Here is a 24,151-nt window from a genome sequence, read left to right as displayed (position 1 = left end):
AACGTTGCTGGCTTGAGCACTGATTGCTGGTTTGCTTCGTTTGTTGCATTTCTTCCAAAGCTGAAGATTTATCACACAGGAACAGTCAATTTTAGTTTAACTGTTCTATTCTGGTATGAGTATTCCACACAGACCTCCTGGCATTCTCCTTCCTATACCCTCATCAACGTAACCTAATCCTTTCACCATCATGAGAATTGAATTGAATTAGATTTGTTGTCACATGTACTCACATCAGTACAGTGAAAAGTTTACACATTCCCATCTCAGGTGCAGAATATTAGGTACAATGATAACAAAACACAACCAATACAATTTCCTAAAAAAAAACTACAGGCACTACAATCCTGGGTAAAGGGGAAATGTCAGTCAACTTTGCAAACACCATCAACCAAACCAAAGTAATGTCGGAGAAATTCTTCCCGCGTTCTCAACAGATGGGGTGCCTCATGATGGGATCACAAACTACACAGACACACAAAAAAAGCCCCCAAAATGAGGTGATACAACAATTAGAAAAATGTTGTATAAAAAGTCATTTCTTTCTTCCTAATTTTTTTTGCAACAAAATAAGCTTTCTTGGACTTGGACTTGATGCTTGTTTTGCCTTTCTTGCTCTTGCTCCTGTCTTTGCTGGAGGAACCCAGGCAACTATTCCTGCTACCTGATTTCTTGCTGGAAGCACCTTTCTTGTGAGATTTCTTCACTGCGCTGCTGCTGCTGGCTAAGGCTAAGGCCGAAGATTTCTTCTTCTTGGTCACTCGCCCAGCTTCACCTTTCTTGGTGATCTTGAAGGAGCCGTTCACCCCTTTGCCCTTCACTTGCTTGAGGGTGCCACTGAGGACATTGTGCAACCTGGCCTTCAGGTTGGCAGGAATACTGCCAGCCATTCCCAGTGCAGCCTACACAGCACACCATGAGGAGCAGGCGGTGTAACAATCAGAGCTGGCCCAGTACTTGATCTACCATTTTGGTCTGCACATGCCCTTTTCTGGTTTGGTCTTAAAGGACATTGTGCAGTTAAGTGCGACCTGGCGCTTGTTGAAGCGGGGCACTGTCTTGGCTTCCTTATAAATGGTGGCCAGTGAGAAGCCATTGTGGGCACCCACCCTAGAATTGATTAATTTGATTTATTGTCACATGTACTGAGGGACAGTGAAAATCTTTGTTTGCATGTAGTACAGGCAGATCATAGTAAGTAAGGACATACGGATCATAAGTTGAAAAAAATTTAACAGAGTGAGGCATGCAGGTTACAGTGCGCAGGATGTGTGTGAGATAAAATTAATATTAACAAGATCAACATTGGTTGATGTTAGAGAATCCATTCATCGGTCTAACAATGGCAGGGAAGAAGGTGTTCTTGAACCTGATGGTGGATATGTTCAAGCTTCTGTACCTTCTGCCTGTTCAAAGAGATTATACGACACCATTACTGGGGTGGGCTAGGTCTTTGATGATGTTGACAGTATTTCTGTGGCAACGAGGTGTGTAAATGGAGTCCATTGATATGAGATTCGCTTCTGTGATGGTTTGGGTTGTGCACACAACCTTCTGTTGTTTCTTATGGGCTTAGGCAGAGCATTTGCTGTACCAACCTGTTATGCATTCGGCCAGTACGCATCTGTAAAAGTTGGTGTGGATCCTTATGGACATGCCAATTTACTGAGCAGCGTGAGGAAGAAGAGGCATTGTTGTGCCTTGACCATTGCATTTACATGGGAAGTCCAGGACCAGTTGGCAGTTATTGTCACTCCTAGGAATTTGATGCTCTCAACTCTCTCAACCGCCATACCATTGATGGAGATGGGTGGCGTTTTCTTCACTGTTTGTCCAGCTTCCTCTTAAATACATCTGTGCTAGTCTCCTCAACTACTCTTTATGGTAGAGTGTTTCTAACTACAGTGCTTTCGACGTACACATTTTTCCTACGTTCTCTATTAAATTTATTAGGACTTTTATATTTATAGCCCCTTGTCTGATGCCCCCTCATGTAGAAATGTCTTCTCTGCATCTCCCCAGCCAGTCCCCCATTAACAAAATACAGGCTTAATGTGAACTCTTGGACTGGTTTCAATTACCTGAAAGAGTCAGAGATGAATTTTACAGATTCTTTTATTTTCTCAAATTGGCCTGGGCATTTAAACTATTTTCTCACTAATCCCAGGATACTCTAATTGCACAGGGCATATCCATATCCTGTGGCATGGGGCATCACAACTCCGCAAGACAGGCTAGAGAGAGCAGTCATTGTCTGTCATTTACATATGCTTGAAAAATCAAATTATTCAAACATATTGATATCATGAGCAGGAGGAATAGTGATAGTGTTGATTTAAACTAAATTCATTAATGCCAGAAACCACCATAATCCACATGAAAAACATAGAAACAGAGAAAATAGATGCAGGAGTCGGCCATTCAGCCCTATTACCTTGTACCACTGTTCAATATGATCATGGCTGACTCTGCAATTTCAGTATCCCATTCCCATTTTCTCTCCATACCCCCTTGATCCCTTTAGTTACAAGGGCCATGTCCAGCTCCTTTGAATATATCTAATGAACTGGCCCCAACAGCTTTCTGTGGTAGATAATTCCACAAGTTCACAACTCTCTCTGTGAAGAAATTCTTCCTCATCTCAGTCCTCAGATCGCAACTTATCACACATGCAACTCAGATTAGCAAGGAAACAGAAGTACAAGTGCGTGCCAAGCCTCATCTTTAGAATGGCTTTGAGCTGCAGATGCTACTTGGACAACTTGGTGTAGAATGTAAATATGGGTCCCCTGGATTTTGCCCGGCTCAAATGTCTACTATGGCACACAGCTGAGATGGAGAGAGGAAGGTCATGGGGGTGGGGGGGGGGGAGGGTGTGGGGGTGGGGGTGGGGGTGGTGGGGGGAAGTGGAGACAGCAGTGGTTGAGGTATTATTGTAGAAGAAGGAACAGCATTCCCACAGGCTTGATATTAAAGCAAATTAAAAATAAATCAACAACAGTTTTTTCCAAAGTCTTGTTTGATGATAGCTGGCTAGGCTGTGGTCAAGCCATGTGAACTCTGAACTTCTTTATTTTAGTTAGTTTTGGGAGTGGGACCAGGAAATGTACACCAGAGCCTTTTTTTCAGTGGCCCAGGTCTAATTCCCTTCATTAAACATTACAAGAAACCATTTTACACTCATAAAATGCATGCAACAATATCCTTTTATCTTTACAGATGGTATCTCATTGTGACAATAAGTCGAGTCTCTTCCTCCACATGTTAAGGGGTACATCGAGTGCATTGATTGTCTTTAAACAAAAGAAGCAAAATGTGACCAAAAATTAATCCACGGGTGAGTCATTCTGAAAATAGCTGAGCAACTGTATTTTCTGCAGTCATTAAAGCTGTCCAGAAATACAAAAATTCCAATGCTTCAGAATTGAACCAACCTTCAGATCATTTCCCTTGACAAGATAATATGACATTTCAATCGAGTTGGTTCCTTCGTGAAGGAATTTTATAATTAACTTACAATTATTATTCATGCAAAACATCACTTACCTAAAGCCAAACTCACAAATTTTAAACCTTGTTCAAGGCTGTGGAACAGTATCTCAAAATTATGAGAGCATGAAAGCCTTTGAGATGTGGAACATTCGAACAGCTAAATTGATTTTTTGAAATGTTTGGTGTTATCCCTTTTGTAATTTCTCATTTCTTAATTTGAAAGAACACAAGCTATTGGTCCATATTTTATGCCAGTAATAGCAGTGAAATGATCAGTGTTTGCTGTCATCATTCTTCTGAAGGGCACAGCAACTTCAGGAGTTCTGACATGCACAGGATAATGTGCTGCCCTGGAAACTGCTGTCAGTGAACCTTTGGAGTGCTTCTCCAAAGGTCCCGCAGTCTGAAATCAATTAGACATCTTTAAACGGTTGAGAATTTCCACTCTTCCACTTATACAATGGAATTTTTTACCACCCTCTTGACTGGTTTAGAGCTGTGGGCATTTAATCAGATTGGGGGGGGTGGGGGGGTACAATATGTGGGTGGACATGGATGTTGCCCAATTCAGTCTGTGGGACAAGGCTCATGGACAGTCTGGGCTTATGCCGAAAATGTTGATTCACCTGCTCCTCAGATGCTGCCTGACCTGCTGTGCTTTTCCAACGCCACACTCTCAACAGTCTTCCCATCCAAATGCTAATTAAGATTCTTAAGTGTGTAACTAATTCCAACTTAAGGACCTGATCCTGCTGATGTTGGCATTTAGTATGTGTCCCTCTGCACAAGACTTGCTCAAAGACACTCAAGGGACCCTGCATCAGAAAAGCTATTTAGAATAGAATCGTTACAGTGTGGAAACAGGCCTTTTGGCCCTACAAGTCCACATCGACCCTCTGAAGGGCAACCCACCAGCCCATTCCCCCTACCCTATATTTACCCCTGACTAATGCATCTAACCTACACATGCCTGAACACTATAGGCAATTTAGCATGGCCAATTCACCTACCCTGCACATCTTTGCATTGTGGAAGGAAACTGAAGCACCCAGAGGGAACCCATGCAGACACAGGGAGAATGTGCAAACTCCACCCAGACAGTCGCTAAAGGCTGGAATTGAACCTGGGTCCATGGTGCTGTGAGGCAGCAGTGCTAACCACTGAGCCACCATGCCACCCCCACTTCTCTGTCACTTGTTTTGAATCTTCTTGACTCCCACTGCACCATGCCCCTCCTCCCCCACCCCAATCTGCAAACCCCATCTCACCCTCACACACCTGTGGCCTGGGTCTCTGGTTGATCCTTGGCCAGAAGGGCATGTATTACAGGAAAAAGCTACTGCTGCCAGAGGCCCTAATGGGCAATGAGAGCTGGCAGCTTCTGATTGACTGGCAGCAGAGTGGCGGGAATTCAGACCCAGGGTTCTAAATCTTGGAAAGGACCAAAATTGACCAGTTAAACATGCCTGATGACACTATCCTGGAATGGCTTGCTGAACAGAGGCTCTCCCACCTATCATTCTCCAGCTGGTAGCAACACAATCATTACCAACATTAAACTTTGCCTGTGTCCTTTCTTTTATTTATTCAAGGAATGTGGGAGTCACGGGCTGTACCAACATTTGTTGCACACATAGTGGCCCTTAAGAAGATGGTGATGAACCTCTGCAATCCATTTTCTCTAGGTCAACCCACAAGGCCACCAGAGGAAGAGTTTTAGGATTTTGACCCAACGACAGTGAAGGAATGGTGATATATATATTTCCAACTCAGAATGGTGAGTGGCTGGAGGGAAATTTGCAGGTGGTGGTATTCCCATGTATCTGCTGTCCTTGTCCTTCTAGATGGAAGAAGTCATGGATTTGGAAGGTGCTTTCAAGGAAATTTGTTGAACTCCTGTATTGCGTTTTGTAGATACTAGGATTAATTCTTCCTGTTGGAAAGTGGCGAGCTTGTGGAATTCCCTGCTAGGCCAAAACTTTGAATGTTTTCAAGAAGGTGTTAGATATACTTTAAAGCTAAACAAATTAATATGTATAGGGAGAAAGTGGCAATAGGGTACTGAGTGGAATGATCAGTTATGATCATATTGAATGGAGCAGCAGGCATAAAGGGCTGAATGGCTGACATTTTGCTTCTATTTTCTATGTTGCTGTACAAACTGTTCCTATTGAGCATCATAGGTGGAGGAACAGAATGTTTGTGCTAGTGGTGACAATTAAGTGGGCTTTGTTTTTGTCCTGGATGGTTTTGAGTGTTGTTGGAGCTTCACTCATTCAGGCAAATGAGTAGTATTCCATTAGTCACTTGACATCTGCCTTGTAGTTGGTGGATGGGCTTTGGGAAATAAGGAAAGTTACAGACTACACGTTTCGTCGCCTTGGTACTTATATGATTAGCCCAGTTCGGTACCTAATCAATGGTAACCCCCAGGATATTGATGGTGGAGGATACCATTGAATGGTGATGTCATTGATTGTCAAAGAACAATTGTTATTTGGCTTTAAGAGGTGTATTTCTTTCCTTTTTTCTTATGAAGACAGATTGAGTCAGAGGTGTGAAGCGGTCTACTTCAAGCCAATAAAGTAACCAGCTTGTGAGGTCTTGGGTTTTTTATGTTGGAACAATATAAGCAGCCTGAATGGGTGAGATCAAGCTCCCATAGAACCAAGATTTTAGTTTTAGCTTTCAGTAACTGTAGAGTTGGAAGCTACAATACATCTCTCCCTGTTCAACAAAACACTTGAGGTCTCTCTGTCTTTCTCAGAGTTTTTTTCTCGTGCACAAGAGATTTGCATGTAAGATAATCTATTTTACTGAATTTGCCTTTGCCAATGTGTTTATGAGCTGTTATTATGTTGGAACATAATAACGTAGTTAGACAATCTATCATTCTGTTAAGTTTTCCAATAGAGTTAAGTTATTACAATCCTTCTTTCTTTTGTTTATATTTTAACCTGAGTGTACGAATAAAGTATGTTTTGCTTCAAGCCTGGTAGTTTGTCTAATCAAATTGCATCCGCAAGATAATGCTTAGCAATCGCCTTTAAAATAAGAACAAGTTAGGGTCTAGACTATCTCATTGTCATGTTTTGAAGTAATATGGTTTGGTCCATAACAAACTGGGGTTCTAGTTGGAATATAAATCTCTAATTCCAAGTTGGGTTTAAAATGAGTGGAATCAAAGGAGTTGTGGGTGTTGGTGTTAAATTTGGTTAATTTAAACAGGATGTGCCTTGTGTAATGATGGCACATTTAGTCACTAAGAGTTTCCTGGAGGTGGGTATTTTAAAGAAAGTCAGCAGGTAAAACTTCCAGAATTGGCAAACAAGTTGAAGTTGGAATTGACTGCATCTGTTAGGAAAGGGTAAATAATTATAGCAACAGCATAACATTTACAACTGCCAGGATTGCAATCAGAATCATTGGAAAAGTTAAATTTCAATTACAAGTGAAGCAGCATAAATTAGAGGCAATGACAAGAGAAAAGGGAATGAAACAGTTTGAATTAAGTTATAAAAAAAGAGGAAAAACAAAAGGAAAGAATCGCCCTGGCAGAACAAAAAAAGGATGGCCCTAGTAGAAGAAAGGGATAAAGTGAAAGTCCATTACACAATAGTTAGATTCTTCTTTGTTGGAGATGGTTATTATCCAACACTTGTGGGGGAAAATGTTACTTGCCACTTAGCAACCCAAATTTATTCCAAGTCTTGCTGCACTTAGACATGGACTGCTTAAGTTTTGAAAGAGTTGCAACTGATACTGAACATTGTGCAGCCAAAAGCACACATTCTCACTTCTGACCTTATGATAGAGGGGTCGTTATTGATAAAGTATCTGAAGATGTCATAAGACAGTTAAAAAGCCATACCTATTCATTGTGAGAGAACTGAGATTTTATCCAAGTTCAGAATTGCTATTAAGTAGCCTTATTGGCACTGGTAGAATATTTTTATATCTGTCGAACATAGTATTTCTCCATTAGATAACAAATGTCTTTATTTATTTATGTCATATTATGTTATGACTATTGGGGTAAAGAAATCAACCCCACAATTCCTGGAGTTGTCACAAATGTGAAAGTTTCATCTGTCAAATTCAGGTTAACATAATGTGGAACCAGTTTTTTTTCTCTCAAATTAAAGACAAAACAAACTATTTAACGTAATCAAACTGTTTTTAACCAATGGCAGAATGGAGACATATGAATTGCTAATCTATAACTCTAAAACTTAAACTCTACCCCTTTCGAAAAGTTCCCACACAAAAAATAAGATACACAAAGAGAAAAGACAAGACACAAATATTATGGGAGGGGAAGGTTTAAAACTCAGAGAGGCACACTTCTGGTGCCAATCCAGAGCACAAATTCAATGAATTGTTTTCTTTTGAGTTCTTTTGATTCTGGGCTCTTTGCTGATGAGACAAGGTTCTGGGTATATAGTTTCTCAGTCTTCATTCACTAGTTGAGGATTTGCTCTTTGTCTCTGGAGGTGTTCTTTCCACTTTTCCTTTCAACAGGGAATTTGCAGAGAAATCAGCTTACAGAGAAATATGACAGAAAGCAATTAGATACAAAGGATTTTATTTTTCTTCCCCACAAGGGAGGGAAATATTTGATACTTTCTCTCTTCAAGTTAAATGTATTTGCTGCTTTGGCCATGAACCAATCAATTGGTTGTTACTATGCTCAGCTATCCTGAACCCACAATGTGTATCAATTGAAAAGCCAATCAAGAGACTGTCTCAAAACAAAACTGCCCTGAACACACACATGTAGTACAATTTTGCCTGGAATTCTCCCTCTCCCTTGTCCAACAAGGCAACATTGTACAGACAACTCACAGTGTTGTCCAGTACAGACACTTTCTTATACCACTTCGCTGATTTAAAGTAGTATCTTTTTCCATTTTTAGTCCACAGTCTAAAAAAAAGGCCCTTACATTTATTTAATATAAACAGATTGTTAGGATCATCCCATCGTTGAGGAATATAACAAGAGAATGAAAGATTAATAGAAAAATCTCTGTTGTAACTGAACAATTATGGATTTGAGTGTTGCTGAAAATATATGTCAAATGCTGTTGAAGATTTTCATCACACACTCTCCAGAGCAGATGCAAAGATGTGAAATTTAAAATGTTTTAAAAATTTGGATTACAGGAGAAAAGGTGCTGATTGGTTGACAATGTCAACTCTGACTGGTTGACACATTACCATGAAAAATACACCAGGAAATAATTGTCTTGCACGTCTTTAGATTTGTCTGTAAATGGCCAGAAGATCAGTACTCTTAACTTTAATCATTTAAACCATTCTAAATTTGGTGTAAGGGCATACTAGCACATTTTTCATTACTGAATAATCACATTAACCTAGAACACAATACAGCCTGATAGTTAAACCTTTGCCTTAAGATGGAGCAGATGAGCTCAGAGCAACACCTAAGCAAACAGGTAAAGGGAAGAATAAAAGTAGCATAACTGCATTTAATTCCTCTAAAGACAAAATAGGACATTCCATCAAGGACGTGACCTTAACAGTCAGTAATTGGTTACATATGCGTATTTTTTGTTAAATATTCTCTTCCTCTGCTGAAGGAGAAATATCTGATCATTAATTTAACTCGTGTACCATAACATTGGAAGCAACAGAGGAAGGTGGCAACATGAAAATTACAGAAGGTGAAGGAAAAGCTGCTCTGACCACCCAAGAGCAGGGCGGAGAGAATATTTAAACTATGAGAATTCAAGGAATGTAAAGTTCATTCTGTTGCACTCCAGTGAACCTATCACACGTGGTTTATACAAACACATTGCATACTGGAATTATTCATAGTAGACATCAATGAATAGATGAGACTGATTCTGATTTTCTATTGTAATTTTAATTACCGTTAATACTAATTCTGGTGCTAGGAGTGGTCTAATGCTATGGTGCAAAAAGTATTTTCACAATCAAAAGCACCACTAATAACAAAGGTGAACTGTAATTGGCAAGCACTCTCAGCAATGTAATGTAAGGTTACTATTAGAATAAAACCTTTTTCTTGCCTGCAGCATGAAGGAGGGAAGACTGTAAATTATTGCCAGGAATCTGAGAGCCAAACCCGATCCCCTCGGATCACGTTATGAGTCATAAGTTGTTTTATTACACAGGTTTCGGGACTTTTATCCACTTGGGAACAGAAATCTGTTCCACTCTAATTACTGTGTATTTCTACATAATTACAGAAAATATTTGGATGCATTATTTCGAGTACCTACCACTGACATATGGAGTGCCAGAAAGAAATAGAATCCGGCTGTTGGTATTTAAAGTGTTTCACAAGATAAATGTTGGTGTGTTTATGTTTCCCAAGTGCCTGGGCATTTGAATCTGGTGGCAATTTTGACATGGCAATTAGATTTCTTGTGTTGAACATTGTGGCTACCATCGCAAAAAAGATAGAACTCAGATCATTATTTAATGCAAAATCTTGAATACATTATTAGCAATTATTTCATGAATAGCTTTTGTTAATGAAGCAATTAACTATTCATTTATTGCTTTTATTTCTAAATTGCCCTTCATATTCGTTTTAGTGAAACAATTTAACATGAGTTGCAATAAAATATCTCACCCAAAATACTAACATGTCTTTCACTCTCTTAGATGCTCTCCTCTGTGATGCATTCCCATTGTCACACTTCGTAATAATTGATTTTTTTTTGTTTCCTTCTCAAGTTACAGATAAAGTAATTATTATTATTAAAAGGCTACTCTGTGGTTCTGTGTCAAAATACACATAGAGATCAGAAAAGAAACAAAGGTATCACTTTAAGTTCAAAAGTCAAGTAAGCAATCTCCACGAGACTATGGAACATGGATTTCAAATCACCGCTGTCTCTTTTTGCTTTGCTTTGGAAACTCCAGATATTGTATCTAACTGGAGAAATCTGACATTGCACAAAAAGAATGTTAACACAGCCTGAGCAATTATTCACCTGCAATTCTGAACTTAACATACTATCAAAACCCAATCATATCTCATTCAATACAAAATGGAAACCTTCCAAGAGACTTTACAGTTAGACTAACAGAAGACAAATGAAGGCTCATAAATTCATACGATTTCAAAAGATTTCCATCTGCAGGGACATCAACAGTACACAGTGTGAAGGAGCAGGGTTAGAATTACACGTACAGTATGTTGGATTTCTGCTTTTCATTGCACATGCACAGACAGCAGATTAAGTTACTGCCAATTTCACAGTTGTAATGATGGTGAGTGCTGTCAATTTGACTATCATTATGACTGCAAAACCCAGACAAACATAAAAGCTGCTAATATTCTTTAAAAAAGATTTAAATTAAATTTAGATTTTGCAATATTTGTATTTAGAAAACACCACAATGTGTTAGAATAATACTTCAATACAATTCAATATGCAACTATCTTATTGAAAGTCAGTCGTTCAACTCATTAAAGTGGGAACAGGGTACTGACTTGGATGATCAACCATGATCATACTGAATGGTGGAGTTGACTTGAAGGGCCAAATGGCTTATTCCTACTCCTTTATGTTCTACATTTCTCAACATAGCAGTTATATTTCGCCAGCATAATCTTAAAACCAGGCATGGGATAATCTGTTTTCTGATTATGGATCTTGATGAGGAGACCAAGAAAACTTCCTTGTCTTCAGTTATACCATTCTTACTATTCATCAAAGCAGCCAAATGGTGCCTGTTTTAATTCCACATTGTGAGAACAATAGATCCAATAGTGCAACACTCCTCAGTATTGTACTTCTTATTTGTGCTCCTATCTTACTGTATGGCCCCAAAACCTTGGTGCGGAGAAGTGAGAAGGCTACCAATTCGACAGAGACATTGGAATAAAGGTCTCTTTGAACAGTATTGTAACAAGTTATTTATTTATCATAAATTAAGGGGAGACATAAGGAAATAAAATGCATTAATCATTGGTCAATGTTTATGTATAATCCTATTTTTTGCAGTATCTAATGCCCTTTGCACTGTTTTTGATAACAGCTAAACTTATCAAACAAAAACTTTATTTGTTACCTACATTGATTTTGAATGTTCTGTTAATTGTTAATATATCTTTATTTGAACTTAGCAACTGCAAGTCAACCTCGAGCTGTATTCTGAGGAGGATAACTTTATTACCTTGGTTCATTGACTGTGACATATCTGAAAACATACAACCTAATTACAATTGTTATGTTTTCTAATATAAGAAACTCCTTTAATAAGATTAAGGAACTCCTGAATTAATAACACAAACCAATTGACAGCAATCTGCACACTTGTGTCAAATTAAACTTTTGGATTCGAACACTTCTATGATGAACAATGAATAAAATGGCTCATCTATTCATGCTTAACACATCTGCTGCGACACTTCCATGATCTGCTAGCTCATTCATCTATACTCACCTGTTTATAGTGATGTACCAATAGAATCTGTTGTGCAATGACAAGAGGGCAGCAGTAGAAAGATCCTAAATTGATCTTTTTAAAAAGGTATTTTGTCTTGACTAACTTTTGTCTATGAATACTTCTCTGGACTGACAATAGGGCTACCCCAGACTGCGTAATGCCTGTTGACTACAATTTCTGTTAGGTTCTGATTAGCAGTAACCAGGGGACAAAGGTTTACATCCTCGACATGGAATAACACACTTCTTGCATTGTATAGACATTCCAGTGAAGATAACACAAAGCAACCTCAGACAAGATGTCTGTGTCTGGAGATTGAAACACATTATGACAGAGATAGCAGTAATAGCCACCAGAGTTAGCTGCTACAAAACAAAATGGATTTTGATGAAGACTTTCAAACTCACCTCATTAACTAAAGCAACTCAACCTGAAACCCCAGTCATGTGACTGAAACTGTTGGGCTTTGATCAGCTTTCATTATACAGTTTTGACTCCTTTAGTCAGTCTGCTTGTAACACCAGATGACAGTAGCTCCAGCCTTAGCAAATGGAAATTTCCATTTCTGGGAATAATCCTTGCTTTTTGCCTGAAAATGAACCAATTCCCTATTTACAATTGCTATGCCTTCAACTTTTTAAAGAAAAAAAATCATTCACAGAATGTGGATATCACTAGCATTTATTATTCATCCCAACTGCATTTTGATTGCATCTGAACTGCAAAACAGACCTCTGTGTATAGCCAACTGAATGAATCTCCAGTACACACTAAGTTATTGGACTCCCTTAATTCATATGAGCAAATGGCAATACATTTGCTTTTAAGTCATTTGTAATTTGTAACTATTCTCCTTTCTATTCTCTTTCTTCCTTGGATAGCTATGCATTTCCCTGGGATTTGGCTGTTAATAAACATTACATTGCCTGTCATGAAGTTGTCATGAGTTTTTTTTACCAAAATGGACTTCACAAAAAGGATTTTGAGAAACACACCACCACCCATTATAGAAGCTATAAACCACTTCTCTTATGTACAGAAGAGGGGAACCATAAAAATAATTCTGTTCATCTCTGCTTCTTGTCTGTGGACAATAGAAATAATAGACTGGATTTTAGCAAAATTTGGCACAGTGCAAATATCAGGGAGTTCCACGGATGTTTTCTCTCTGTGAGCTCTAGTGAGTTCTCGTCTATTTCTCTGCTGCTGACCTCATTATATATGTACCATAACCCTGTGGCATTGTTCTTGTGATTTCATTTGTTCACCAGTGGTGAAGGTATGTGACCTTCTTGGATTTGCACTACCAGTGCCATTTCTAAGGCACAGGCCAAACACTGTCAACCAGAAATAACCCTTCATTGTAGTTTAGTGGGAATGGAGCAAAAAAGCAAAGCTTCTGAGAACACTTTGTTGACACAGGTAATACTTCATTGCAAACAGAACCTCACATTCATAAACATATTGCTTCTTTCCATCATCAGCTGTATGATTGACTGTCATAGTAACAGCAGCTACAAAAATGAAGCTATAGAGACTACCTATCCTTAGCAACATGCCAGGTTAGAAGACTATCTAAGGGAGGGCTACTATTGCCCTGAGATCCTGCGCAGCATGACATTTCTGCTCAATGTGGGAGCAACACATGCTGGCAAGCCTTCAAACAGCTGATAATATTACTTCAATTGAACAATAGGAAAAGCAAAGATAAACAAATAGAAAAGCTACATTTATTTCTGGGAATAAATAGAGGCTGCTTGCCTTTCAAAGAACAACAAATTTACGGTCAACGAAATATAACTTCTACCTGTTCGTATCTATTGGCAGCAGACATCAATTAAGTCCTGGCTGAGCCCAATGTTGTCGAGCCCAATGTTGCAATGCTCTGTCATGCAGAAGGTGATGCTCCCCCTGCTCAATGTCCTCCTGTTCCTCTTTGGAAAATGACTGCCACTCTCCCAGCTTTGCAGCGTCCATCATAACCTCTCTTTGCTTGCTTCAACTGTGTGGGGAGCAACATGCTAGGATTATGTGGAACAGAGTTGACTGTAAGGACAACCCATCCTGATTGATGCATCACCCCCTCATCTTTGGCAGGTCTATTATCTGCTCCACTGTAGACTTGATGGAGAAATAGACTGCATTGTATCTACACTGGGCATCAGGGTTATGTAATTAAGTCATTAGTCATGATTGCAGAAAAAAAGCCCTTATTTCCCAGTAATCATTCCTATAAGGTGTCCAGCCCTTGAAATGAAGCAGGAACATGAGAGTTATCAAGGAGATAGGCATCATGGTACCCCCCAGGGTATTTAGCACAGACCTTGAAACTGTCATACAGATGAGGACATTTTGGCAAAGCCTATTGCCCAGGCTGTAGCAGTGATCTCATTTTGGGAAAATGCACTGCAGCCATGAGAACACGGCCAGGATTACAGAAACCTTACCTCAACACCACCTCACCTCCCCCACAGCACTCAAGAGAGGCAATCATGTATAGAAGGGCACATTGTCAAGTGCATTTAGTTCAAGATGAGAGGAAATCAGTTCCATACTATCGTATAGCCCCTGAGACTTTGGATTGTCTTTGATTAGATTAGATTACTTACAGTGTGGAAACAGGCCCTTCGGCCCAACAATCCACACCGCCCCGCCGAAGCACAACCCACCCATACCCCTACATTTACCCCTTACCTAACACTACGGGCAATTTAGCATGGCCAATTCACCTGACCTGCACATCGTTGGACTGTGGGAGGAAACCGGAGCACCCGGAGGAAACCCACGCAGACATGGGGAGAATGTGCAAACTTCACGGGAATTGAACCCGGGTCTCTGGCGCTGTGAGGCAGCAGTGCTAACCACTGTGCCACCGTGTAGCCCACAGGTGACATTTCAAAGATTGGCTGCAATTATTTCTGCTTCATCAAAATGACTATTATCAATTTGTAAGCACTAATAATATGAAGATTGCTTGTTTTTGCCATAGTTGGTCACTAATCTGAAGGACTGTATGATTACAGATACCTTCAACCTGTATTATATAAATGCTGATGAATGCAATGTCCCTTGAAAAGCTTCAAGTCACTCACAAGAAAAGCTGACACCCTCAGGCAGAAAAAGAATGTACTCCACCAACACTGGGTGTGGTGGCAGCCATTTTTTATTTTCATTGCACATTTGCAAGTCAGATGAGCCTGAAAGGCAGTGCAGGTCTCGCTTCTCAGACTGAATCACTCAGCTCATTACTCTAGGTGTCTCCCCAAATCTTTGTGTTCCTTTCTTTCTTGCTGATCCATCAGTCCCAGACACTCCCAAATATGGGAGTGGATATGGGTCAAAGACAGGTATATGGATTAGGCCACAGATCAAATGATCTCATTATATGGTGGAACTGCCTCAGAAGGCCACTCCTGTTTCTATCTCCCAACCTTACACCCTGAGTCCAGGCCCATAGCCTAGTCACGCCAAGCACTGTCAGCCCATTGAAGCCAATGTAGTGTTGGCCATTATTTACATCATCTCTCACAAGAACCCTGCCCTCCAATGCTCTACTGTTTGCAATTTTTAAAGACTGTGTTCCTCCATGTTTTAATTAATATTGCCTCTAAGTTCCAACATGCTGCTTCCATTCCCCATAACTGACTTCCCCAAATTGCCAATCACAAAGCAGCCCTCAACGGCCACTATTCTTTGGTGAGCAGACTCCCAGTATTGTGACACACCCCTCTGACTGACTTAAAAGGGCAGTTTGGACTGATAGGTGACCAAAATTCTAACTGAACCAAGTGATCTACCATCTGATCCCCAACTGATCTACCATCAATCCTGAGCTGGTCAAACTGGACCTCAGGACTGATTTGGCTAATTCCCCAGACAGTAATGTTATGGAATCCCTGTCCCTCACTGACAATTGTGTGCAAGTACTGGGCTGAGATCGGACCTACACAGACTGTGGTGGAACCCACTGACCTACAGCCGTATCCCTTGACTTGGCTGAGGATTGCTCCTCTTAGACGTTGACATATGGCTATTTCACTAAAACATGTTCGATGTGTTTGCCTCATAAGCTAGTGACCCAGTAATTAAGTGTGCTATTGATGGAAGATTGCAACTATTCATATCAAACAGACTTTTTGAATAATGTGATTTTCTTTTGATTACACACCTATGAAGTGCTTCAAGATCAATTTCCACATTGAAGCACAGCATAAATTAAGTTGTTGATCATTACATTATATCACAAGCCTATGAAACATGTCGCTTCTAACCTTCTAACTGCTTCAAGATAAAATCAAACTGCACTGTGAATCCATCCACTATTTTCCTAATGCAACAAGAATTTCCATTTAACCTAACAATTTATACTGGCTTGAAACAGAAAAGATAATTCCATTTGTGACATGCCTTTCAAAGTATTAATAAGAAAACATACAATCAGATTATTTTATTCAATAGCTGAAAATGGGAGACAATATCTCTGCAGAATTTTGTATTGACCACCTCTCACTTTATGAAGTAGGGGCTTTCATTATGAAAGAACTTATCCAGACAGATGGCTGAAAATAAACTTGAGAAACTGCATCAAACCAAGCTGTTTTTGATATTTTCATGGCACAAAAGCTACAAAGGCTGATCCAAATCACAAATGGTATCCATTATCAGTGATAAATTAAAATTCTCAGCGTGGAATGAAAGACAGTGCAAATAATATGCTTAAGGAAATTATGCCGCCTTTATCTGTTTTGATATGAAGCCTTTACAGTCTGTGCTTTCTTGATGTGCATATTCAATATATGAAATCATTGCCAAAAACTATTCTTCTTCAATAATGCTCTCTTTCTCCCCATTTTTAATTGAAAGATTACAATAATAATTTTGCCTGGATTTTGTAACCAGTAGTGAAGATATGGTATTAATCATTAGCCCCAAAACAAAGTTTCCTGCAAACATCTAGCTATCTTGCAGCAAGAATTTCCTCTTCTGAGGCCAGGTCAAATTTAGTTCCACGTCGGGGGACTGCCAAGTATGCACTGACAGTGATGTCAGTAAGTAAGGCAAACAGCCAATATACAGTAATGACGTACTCTGACAGGTAGCAAACCAAGAAGTTAAAGTCCCTAAAATCTTTTAATATTCATGTCAAATTTCAGATATTAAAATGAATGATTATGATTGGATTGAGCTGGAAGCGAAAAATAAAGAAGACCTCAATAGCGCATCCTTGTGGAAAAGCAAAGACTCTCTGACAGCATTTTCTGATTTCTGCATTACTATACATGTGTGCATTCCTGAATAACTATTCAATGGTATAACTATTCTGACAGATTTTCAAACATTGTGATTGCAAAATCCAGGCCAATTATCTTTTATCTCTATATTTGGTAACTTGATGTCAGAATGGAGTTTTCTTGAAAGAAACATGTTTAAGTGTTTTTGAATCAAATTAATTCAATTACATTTCTTGAACTATTAATAAGTTTAATATAGTCCAATAACTCACGTATAAAACCTTTTTAATATAAAAAAATCCAAAGACGTTTCACAGGAATCATCCAATAAGAGATGCCCAACCAAGAACAAAGAGAACTTAAGATTCAGAAGATCATCATGTTACTACTAATCTCAAAATGTTGGTTCTTATTATTGTTTATAATTTCCTTTCTCTTAAGGAAAGACTTTGGAGGCAGTCCAGAGAAAGTTCAATAGCCAGATCTCAGGTACGGAGGGATTGGCTTATGAGGAGGAGTTGAGTAGATTGGGCCTGTACTCGCTGTAATATAGAAACATCAGGTGACCTTATTGAAACATACAAGATTCTTCATAGACTTGACATGGTAGATACTGAGAGATTGTCCCATAAGGGGAAACAGTCTAGGGCCAGAGGGCATGATCTCAGAATAAGAGGATCACACAATTAAGACAGAGACAATGAGGAATTTCTTCTCTCAGAGGGTTATGAATTTGTGGGATTCCTTACTGCAGAAGGCTGGCAAGGCTGTGCCATTAAATATATTCAAGGTTGAGATAGACAGATTTTTTACCAGTAAGGGAATCGGAGGTTACGGTGAAAGTAGAGTTGAGGATTATCAGATGATCAGATTGGGGCAGCACGGTGGGGGGGGGCAGTGCGGCATGGTGACACAGCGGTTAGCATGGTTGCCTCACAGCACCAGGGACCCATGTTCAAGTCCAGCCTCGGATGACTGTCTGTATGGAGTTTACACATTCTCTCCACGTCTGCGTGGGTTTTCTGGGTGCTCCGGTTTCCTCCTACAATCCAAAAGATGTGCAGGTCAGGTGAATTTGCCATGCTAAATTGCCCATAGTGTCAGGTGCCTTGGTCAGAGATAAATATAGGGTAGGGGAATGGGTCTGGGTGGGTTCCTCTTCAGAGGGTCGTGTGGACTTGTTGGGCCGAAGGGCCTGTTTCCATACTGTAGGGAATCAAATCTAATCTAATCTAATTAGTCATGATCTCAATGAATGGCAAAGCAGATTGAATGGACTGAATGACCTACTTCTGCTCCTATGTCTTATCATCTAAAGATTTATTTTCCTTCATCTGTTACTGAAGGCAATGATTCAACACTTCTTGGAGGAGCTGGCAACCCTTTTGCACCTATGCCAAAATGCTCATAGAAGCAGTAATGGTGGTGAAGGGGCCAACATAATCAAGCCCATTTTGAAGATGCACACCCTTTGACAAGAGTAACTGTGTACTGTTCAGGTCATAAGGCCCAAGTTCAATTTCTCTTGTCTGACCTGATAACTCAGATCCCAAATATATTGTCAATGCAATCAAGATTAGCTTATTCAATGCACACCATGATATGATGAATATGAAATTTCAGTCACATTTCTAATAAATAGTTTTCACATTTTTCATATCAATTACAGGAGATTAGCATGTATTTTAATTTTTAATAGTTGACATGCCAGGATTTTCAGAATAGATAAGCCACTTCTGACAAGATTCTAATATTAATTCGAATGGATCAAACATTCTTTCCATGCAAATAAACCTATCAAGACAATCTATCAGATCCTAGCCTTCCTTTCTGGTCTGATCTGAAGAATTTTGTTCAAATTCATTTTGAACTGGCAATTATTGCAATCCCTTCATTAGCAAGCAGTTATTTACTACTCCCTTTGATTTGTGCAAAGCCAGTCACATTTCTAGCTTTTTCCATTAGTGATGAAAGCTCACTGGTCTGAAATGTCTTTCTTTTCTGTTGTTTTTTCTCCACAGATGTAATTAGACCTGCTGAGTTTTTCCAGGCAGAATGTTTCCATTTTCCGTTAAACCGTTCTGCTAAGTCGGATGGATGATGCACCCTCTGTCCTAGCTCACAGCAACCTTTCTCACACAATATTCTGTTCTTCATTTAATTAATTATACAACTGGTCTCTTCAGTGCCCTTCTCATAGAGTCATAGAGTTATACAGCATGAAAACACTCTCTTTGGTCAAACTCATCCATCTTGAATAGATATCCTAAATTAATCTAGTCCCATTTGCCAGCAATTGGCCCATATCTCTCTAAACTCCTCCTATTTGTGTACCCACCAGAAGCCTTTAAATACTGCCTCCACCACATCCTCTGGCAGCTTGTTCCATATCCTCTGCATGAAAAAGTTATCACTCAGGTCACTTTTAAGTCTTTCCCATCTTAACTTAAACCTATGCCCTCTAGTCTTGGACACCCATACCCCGGGGAAAAGATTTTGGCTATTCACCCTATCGATGCCCCTTACGATTTTATAAGCCTCTATGAGGTCACCCCTCAGGCTCTGACGTTCCAGGGAAAATGGCCCCAGCCTATTCAGTCTTTCCCTGTTGTTCAAACCCTTAAATTCTGGCAACATCCTTGTAAATCATTTCTGAACCCTTTCAAGTTTAACAAAATCTTTTCTGTAGAACGGAGACCAGAATTGAATGCAGTATTCTAAAAATGACCGAATCAATGTCCTGTATATCCATCCTATCTACTTGGGACTCCACTTTCAAGGAACTATATACCTCATGGAATTCTCGTGGAATTGCATGGCAGGAGAGGTTGAGGCTTTTACCACTTCCGTGACCTCTCAGCATTCCTGGACTGACTGTTCTGGACAGCCCTGACTGAGCACAGCCTAAACTGACCTAATGTTTCCACAGTACACCAACTGACCCAACTGTAATCTTCTGACTGGCCCAGGGATAGAACGATAGGGATCCCCACACTTTGATAGGACCAAAAGCTTGCCTGACTGACTGTGGTCAATCCCTGGACTGGAATTGGATGGATCCCTTGACTGACTTCAACACACAGACTGATTGCAGACCCCCTTCACCTCAGGAAGGACTGCATCTCTTTGCCTTTCCAACATGGCCATTTGCTTGAAGTACAGGCAGTGAGTTTGCCACATAAGTTGCTGGTACATTCGGCACATGTGATGTTGAAGTAGCTAACAGCCATACAACAACACGTGCAGCTACTTGACTGTTCAGTACTCCCTTCTGCAACAAGTTTCCTCTTCCTCTGTGTTAAAATGTAATGCAAGTCAGAGAGCTGGCAGTTGTTACTGAGTGCTGATGAAACTGTGCAGTAAAAATAATGTGAAAGATACTGAAGCTGGCACCTCTTAGTAAGCGCAAAGTGAGTGAGTACTTAGAAAGCAAACTACAAGGCTTAAGAATTTGTCCTGTGTATATGACTGAGGTATGTATGTGCCCCTGCACCCAAAGTGATCTGACAGATACATGCAAGTTATAGGCATTCTTGAGCTCCAAAGCAAAGTGTTGAAAGGCTAAAGTGATGTGAGAGTTTGAGCAAGAGCAGACATAACAATGTGATGAGACTGGTTATTTGCTGATGCCAACTTGCGTGGATGAAGGGTCAAGGAGGATAATGGAGCATACAGTTGGGTGATGGCTAGGACAAGTAAACAGCAAGCTGTGGTCACCAGGTATCTACTCTGAATTAGAATTAGAATTAGAATCAGAATGAGGTTTTACTCTGATCTGCAGTATAAGCAATTACTGCATGTCTAGATTCTCAGAAAAGCACAGCATTAAAAGTGACATATAACTGAGATGAGCTGAGCTAGGAATAAGATTCAAATGCATGGAAAGAAGGTAGACACCATTTAATCGCAAAATTTTAAAGTTGCTATTTACAGCCAAAATAAAGAAAAGGAAGATTTTCTGATTATTTTCACACTTGCTGTATTTTCAAAATTTTCTTGCCCTTGTCTCAGGGAAGAGAAAATTCTGCCAAGGTCTCAGATTTCCATCAATCACAGCATTTTGGGTTTGTGTCCGATAAAGCCTTCCGAAGGAGTGGTGCTCAGAGTTGCTCACAGTACTGATCACTAACTATTGTCATTAATATGAAATTTGAGGGGAAGAGTAGGGGGTAAAGGTATGGTTAGTTGGAATTATGGATACAATTATTTATGAAGAAACTGAATTACATTTTTAGTAGTATCCTCAGCAGTGATTGAACTACATGGAACATGAATTTCAAAGTGTAAATCAATAAAGCACTTATGTTGTTCAAGTTACAAAACCAATTCATAATCTTGAAAGGAACACAACAGGCAATCATAGAATGTGAGTTAGCAATTCAATTAAAGAAGAATGGTTGTGGATTTGCAGTCACTTCTGAAGAGACTTACTGATAATAGATTGGTATGAATGATGAATTACAAGTATGCTGAAGTAAATGAATAGATTAAGTTGCTCCTGGCAACAAAACTCTTTACAATGATCAAAAAGGAAATGTCCATAATCAGCTTGTTTTAAACATTATCTAAAGTTATTATTTAAATTTACAACATTTTATGTTTAATGAAAAGTGCATTTTACTAACCTGTACACAGAGTATCTTGGCGCTGGCTACCTTTTACTGAACAGGTGAAAACATTTCCTTTCTAAGTGAAGAACTAAGTCAGCAGTGACAAGTAGATAAACTAGTTTGTCAAGAACACTTGATCAGGAAAGGGAAAAAGCACCCAGACAATTTGTGAAATAAGTACAACAATGAATGATATGTTGTACAGTACTGTCTAGATTTTTTAAAAGAAATGAAGCACTAATACATGTGCTGGTACTAAACAAAAAAAATTCTGAAGAAGGGTCACTGGACCTGAAATATTAACTCTGCTTTCTCTCCACAGATGCTGCCAGACCTGTTGAGTTTTTCCAGTTATTTCTGATTTTATTGATATTTTGGTACTACCTGTTGTTTCTTTAAGACGTTTAATGCACTAATTAGTAGCAACTGAAGAATTTTGATGCCGAAGATACCCTGAGGGGTTTTGGTGTGTTGTATTTTGATACATAATCAAACAAGATCTTTGACGTATTAGCAGTTTCTCACCGTGGAAAGCACGCGATATTTGCATAATGGTACAGAGCGACATTCTCTTAAATCTCAGCATTGCTTAGTCAGTAGCACTTCTCTCTAACAGAGTCACGTCCCAGTCGACAGATTTCAGCACATAATCTAGGCTAGCACCTCAGTGCAGCATTCAGGCATTTTCTTTCAGATGAAAGATTAAATAAAGGACCCATTTGCTCTCTCAGGTAGGTATTAAAAATCCCAAAGCAATATTTAAAAGCAGTGGAATCCTCTCTGGTGTTCTAGCCAATACCTGTCCTTCAACAAAGATCTAATACTGATAAAACCAATAAAATCAATACTACAGTTACTGGAAACTTGAAAACAGAAAATGCTGGAAACACACTGCAAGTCAGGCAGCATCCGGCTCCAAACCAGATTTTAAATTCCAAGTTAATGTCTTCTTATGAAAATTGGTACAAAGGATCAGCCCATTACTGAATTACTGTTTGTGGGACTTTGCTATCTGTAAACATTTCCTATTTTACAATACTTCTTACATTTCAAACAATAAACTTAATTAGCACTGAAGTGATTTTAATGTCCTGAGGTGATCGGAGGTGCTACATGGATTGCTTACTTTCCATTTTAAATGCTTAAGCATAGTAATCAATTTGAGTTGTCCCAAGACACACCTGATATTTGCTATCAGGCCTAATTTATATGTGACTGCTGAGTTGCATGACTAACGGCATTCTTGAGTCAATCCAGACAGAGGATGATAAACAATTAGGAGACAGATGAATATCAATGAGGATAGATAGTCATAATGAGGAAATGACTGGGAAGAGCGAAGCAGAGATATGTGACACTGCAGTGAATTAGAAAGAATGCTACTGAATCTCCAGCTTCCACAGCCAACTTATTCATTGGTGTCATCATCTTCTCAAAAGTGTTGACTGCCATTATCTCCATCATCCATTTTCCCCTCTGCTTCCTTTTTCTATTTTTCTGTCTATCTTTTCTTCCAATAAACTTCCTTGCTGACCGCCTGCTCTCACAATGTGATCAAATTATACCACAAAGGGCTGGTATGCTCAGTTTAGCTGGCTTACAATGCAGAGTAACATGAACAGTGTGGGTTCAGTTCCTGCACTGGCTGAAATTACAATGGAGATCTCTTCTCAACCTCTCCACTCACCTGAGGTGTAGTGATCATCAAGTGAAACCATCACCAGTCACCTCTCTCTCTAATAAAAGTACACCCTATGGTCTGGTAAGACTGTGGCAAATTTACCTTTTTGATGTGGTGCACTAATTCGTTTTTACAGCTACCTCCAAATTCAACCAAGTATGTTTTGAACAAATGTGCCTTAGATACTTTTAATCAATCAATCTGTTCAGACAGGTTACAACACACTTCTGGAGTAGGTGACACTTGAAACCTGGCCCTCTGGCTTAGAGATAGGGATATTACCATGCACCACAAGAACCATAAACTTGCCTTGATGAATTCCACCTGTCCCTTAATTAGATTGAGATTTCCAAAACATAGCTGGTTCTTATTGTTATATTCAAAGCAGCCCAAATTTGCAAAAGGATTTCCAAGTAAGCTAAGGTCTCATAACTGCATATTCATAGATATAAGATACATAATGCCTCTTTTTCTGCCTTTATTAACATGGTGGGTGATGCACTTTCACTTAATAATCTTTGTGTGTCCTTTCTGCCACATTGGATCCTTAGATCACAGTTTTAAACTAACCAAATAGCCACTGAATATCCAGGCCATTGCTTTGATGATTCTTGTTCACATCCTTTGGAATATGAGCACTTCTCTATTGTTAACTTTCTGCAGCTAGTGAAATCTGAGTAAACTGGAAA

At 39.3% G+C, this 24,151-nt stretch overlaps 1 protein-coding gene across 1 annotated transcript in view; it reads right to left on the bottom strand.

The window, feature by feature from the left end:
* The window catches only part of card14 (caspase recruitment domain family, member 14), a 94,937-nt gene extending 73,063 nt beyond the window's left edge, over positions 1–21,874 (bottom strand). Inside the window, exon 1 of the mRNA XM_072558617.1 lies at positions 21,797–21,874. The gene's annotated coding sequence lies outside the window, so the exon portion shown is untranslated. The remainder of the gene's footprint in view (positions 1–21,796) is intronic.
* Positions 21,875–24,151: the final 2,277 nt, after the last annotated feature.

Source organism: Chiloscyllium punctatum, chromosome 39, assembly GCF_047496795.1.
Source record: "Chiloscyllium punctatum isolate Juve2018m chromosome 39, sChiPun1.3, whole genome shotgun sequence".
In the NCBI taxonomy this organism is placed as follows: Eukaryota; Metazoa; Chordata; class Chondrichthyes; order Orectolobiformes; family Hemiscylliidae; genus Chiloscyllium; species Chiloscyllium punctatum.
The sequence above is the reverse complement of the archived record's forward strand: the minus strand, read 5'-3'. Positions and strand labels throughout refer to the sequence as shown.